Source organism: Mus caroli, chromosome 9 (genome assembly GCF_900094665.2).
Source record: "Mus caroli chromosome 9, CAROLI_EIJ_v1.1, whole genome shotgun sequence".
Taxonomy (NCBI): Eukaryota; Metazoa; Chordata; class Mammalia; order Rodentia; family Muridae; genus Mus; species Mus caroli.
In genome coordinates, this window is record NC_034578.1 from 84587875 (window position 1) to 84592429 (window position 4555).

Sequence of the window (4555 nt, forward strand, 5' to 3'; positions counted from 1 at the left end):
CGAGCCGCAATTTCAGAAAGCAGGATCACAGACCTCTTTTTCGTAACCACTCATCTATGCTGCCTAGAGTCAAGGATGTGAAGGGTTGCTGGTTCCCTGCGTATGCATGTCCATCATGCACCTTGAGTGATCACCATCCTGTGAGACTTCTCAGCCGCACCCCAATTTTGTTAATTCTCTATGAGCTAGGGTTGTATCTACTGCTTCAGACTTCAAGGGTAGAGGTCCCAAGGCCTAAACGAAGCAGATGAGTGAATTCTACCCAGGACAAAAGGCTGGGCTCAAAGTAGCTCAAAGGGCCAATGAAGCAATGGGATATAACACCTTCCCTTTTCACCCACATAGATACATCTCTGTACATGAAGCACTAGATATGCTCTACCTTCCTCCTAGGGCTGAACCAAAGTTAGAAGACAGAAGTTACCATAGCCATCAGCAACAGCTAGCTTAATACATGTTTGTTTCAATCCTCTATTCTTCATTACAGAGCCTAACTAAAAAGGCCTTTCTACTCACTAAAGATAACGTCTCCATGATACTTTCTTATTGCCTCTCAATATAGATCCTTTACACTCAAGAATTAATTTTCGAATATGTTTTTGTTTTGTTTTGTTTTTTACAAATAAAGTTTTATTGAAACGCAGTCACATTCATTTGTTTATTCAGTAACTGTGTCTGTTTTCATGCTATGAAGACAGGGTTAGACAGTTATGACACAGGCAACATGGCCTGNCAAGCCCAAAGTATTTACTCTTGGGTCTTTTATAGAGCATGCGGGCTGACACCTCGCCGAATAACAAGTGCCACCTGCATCATTTTCAGAGGGATCTAAAGAGCTANGGTCTGAGGAAATATGTGGGCAGAAGCCCAGTGTGGCCAGTGCAAACCAGTCAGCCAGCATTTGGGAGGTGGAAGCAGGGAGATTCAAGAGTTTGTAGGTAGCATGCACTGTATGAAAACTGGTCTAAAAAGTGTAGGAATAAATGACATGTGGCTTAAGGCTTTTATGACATTCCAGACGGTTTAGAGAAGGAAATTTAAAATGCAAAACAATAGGCAGTATCACTAGGCAATTATTTCAATGAACCAGACTGTTACAGAGAAAACCAAGAGCCAGTAAATACAATTATCACTTTGTCAGTGAACATTCCTTGCGTTGGCAACAGTATACCTCCTGCTGACAGAGTTAGAAGTAGCTGACAGACTGTATCCACCATGTCGGTATACAGGACTCTTTCTCTGGAAAAATGTCCAGAAGAGATGAAGAGGGAGAGGCTAGGAACTGTGAGGCATTGCCTAGGGTCCCGGTGCCCAGGACTCAGAACTTCAGGGGAGTGACAGGCCGGTACTTCGGCTGCTTTCTGTCTCAGTGTGTGTCAAAGCTCAGCTGCATATCGGCTTCCATGGCCAGGATCTGCGGAGCACTGTTGCCATATAAGCGCTTCATCTCTGCTTGGCGCTGCTCCCAGGGCTTCTCATATGGGGGCTCCACTGACCTATGGTCCATATCCACATATGGGGCCGTTAAANGCAGCCTGGTTTCTGGTTGAGCTGGGTTTAAAANTCTGGTAACCCGGCAGGTGATCCTGCAAGGCATGGTAGGTGTTCTGCCTCTCTCCCAGACACCAGGCTCTGACAGCAGGCCTCAGCTCTCCAAAATTCTGTGGCTGTCAGTCATGGNAGGGCAAGGCCCCAAGCCCCATCCACAGGTATAGGACATAGTCTCAAGACAACTCTCCATTTTAATGAGGTACCTAAAGCCCTAATGGGCTTAGCCAATTAAGCTCCCCTTCCCAGACACTCCTCCCTGCAAAAGGTATTTAACCTCAGGCCCGCCCTGAAAAAGTGGGGTATGGTGTCACTCATCGCAACTCTCCACCATGAAAATAAATATTTTAAAACCATGGACTGCCTCTTCTCATCGGGATCTGCCATGGGGAACTTCCTCTAAAGAGCTGCAGAAGGCCTCTCTCTGTGCTCCCAGTCACAGTCTCCACCAAGCCAAACCACCCACCGAACAAGCCAAGGACTCTCTCATCCCAGTGGGACCCAGCTGGAGCTCTCTCCTCCTGCCCTCTTCCTTTGGCCCTGGGCTAGATCCAACCCCTTTGGCCCCTACTCTGTTCTCAGCTCTTCCGCAGCATCCAGCGGCTTCTGGGCTGCCCAAGAGTCTGAGAGCCAACTCCCTGGGACCTCAGACTGGGCTTCCCCACCCCCTGAGCGGGATCTGGGGCTTCACATAACCTGGTGTTCACCCGGCAACAGTGTGGGAAGTACACAGTTAAAACTCCCACCTTGCCCAGAGACCCAAGTCCCAAGCAGATGAGGGACACCACCATTAACCCACATTCACACAGTCACGCAGGCACTCCATGTTCAGCTGCTGCCGTCGCCATCACTCTTTTCTGTGCCTCTCAGTCTGTACATACTGGCAAAGCTCCTCGATGTTCTTCATATTGCTCAGGTCAGGCTCCACTTCGTCATCTGAATCCGACTCTAGCTCTTCCTCTTCACACAGTGCTTCATTTTCTCTTGAGGCTGCCTAGGTTCTATTGCAGTTATGTAGAGGCTACTCGGAGCTTTTGAGATGGGAAACGCTGTACGGAGACTCCTGTCAGCCTTGTGCTGTCCTTGAAAGTTCCAAGGATACCCAGACTCGTAAGCAAGAGAGTCCCAGGGAAGGACTCCATGAGGGGAGAACCATGGGGAAGTGAAATAGGAATTCCCGAATTTTCGGTGGGCACGCTGGTGGCTTTGCATCCAAAGCATTGCATGATGATAACGTTACCAATATCTTGGGTAAGAATACCAAGATGTAGTAGCCCTCCATTTTGAGGCCATTGCTGTTATCTCTGATTGTAAAAGTCCAAGTGGGAACTCGTGGGCACTCGGCTCGTAGATCTCAGGCNGTGGGCAACAACGAACCTAGTTCTTGTCTAGTGGTGGGGAGGAGGAAGGGGCCTTCAAATATGTTTTTAAAGTCATACTATATAAAAGAGTTAAGAAGCAGTCGTGCAGAGGACTCTTTCAGAACACTGAGGGAATGTGATGGTGAGCTGTGGTTTGTAATCTAACTCTATTACAAATAACTCTAGTGCAAGGATAATCTCCCATAGGAGATTCACCACCATGTTAGCACTATGGGGGGGGGAGCATCTTATTATGTTCTTATACCTCTACCTCCCTTATTCTAGCCTTATTCTTCCCTAATCCTTTCAAACCTCCAAATACTAGATAAGAGACAAAGGTTAGAGAGGAAATGGGGCATAGACATCTTTCAGCCAACAAAATAGACCACTTCTTGATGATTAGGGTCATTGTGTTTCTTGGAGCAAAGCCAATCTTTGTCATCAGAACATTCAGAAGTCCAGCAACGCAGCAATAGCAAATGCAACAGCAGCTTGGGGACAAGGAGTGGGAATGGGGGGAGGGGAGCTTGCAGCAGGCAGGAGGGAGCAGCAGCTGCTGCTGGCCTTCTAGGGCTCTCACCTTTATACCCTCTCAAGAGTCCCCAGAATTCAACCATCTGCAGCTGGCAAAAGTCACGTCCCACTAGAGCTAGACAATCGTAGTTAACAGCTGTAGACAAACTGAGGCAGCCCCATATCCCACACCTGGGATTAAAGCAAAAACATATTCACATAACATAACTGGGTTTTTAAAGAAACCAAAACTCTTACTACACCATCAAGCCTGGGAATATTTAGATGACTCTGATGAAAATATTACTTGAAAGACCTAGTTTTTATTATTTGTAATCCTCCATAACTGTTTGCTAAAGGAATGGTCTCTGATCCTAAGAATCCTCTTATATCTCAGCATGTGAGGAAAACCAGGTAAAACGTTTTATAAAATCTTTCTACTGTGTTGATCAACTATAGAAAGAGTCACCATGGAGACCTGCATTATTTGGCTCATAATCTACTTTTACATGCTCAGCCAAAGTTATTTTTCTTGTCATTTTAGACTCTCCCTTGAAGATCCCAATGCTACCTTTTTGGGTACCACAAAGCAAACACCACGTAGCTTTCTAGAAAATGCAGCATACTGAAAAATGGCAGGCCTTTGTTTACTACAGCTTCACAAGATTGCACAGAAGAAAGTCGGGCATCAAAAGGAGCATTGAATGTAAAGCATCATCTAAAATAACATTTTAACATCTAGAGGCAGCAAAAGGCTCGAACCAAAGCAACAGAGTTACTTCCCCATCCAAAAAATAAATCTTCAGGGGTTATTCTTCTTTTTATTTTTCAGAGAAGAAAATTAAAAACTAACTCTTTCACTCTTTCATACACACACCGCCGCCGCCGCCGCTGCCACCGCCGCCACCACCACCACCACCACCACCATCAACAATTTGTTCTACCGAAATTGAGATTAGCACAGTGCCTTCTCAAGTTTTTCACTGTTCGGCTTATTCACATGTCCACAGATGACTACCAGAGCACCACAAGAATTTAATTTGAGGATACAAGTACATTGACTATGTTGTGATACTATGGTCACCTGGCTTCTGTGGTGGCACAGCCACACCAGAAAGCTGAAAGTGTCCACT

At 46.0% G+C, this 4555-nt stretch overlaps 1 pseudogene; it reads right to left on the minus strand.

Annotated features, from left to right (window-relative positions):
- Nucleotides 1-1318: 1318 nt before the first annotated feature.
- On the minus strand, nt 1319-2841 carry LOC110300978 (annotated as a pseudogene).
- Between the last annotated feature and the right edge of the window lie 1714 nt (nt 2842-4555).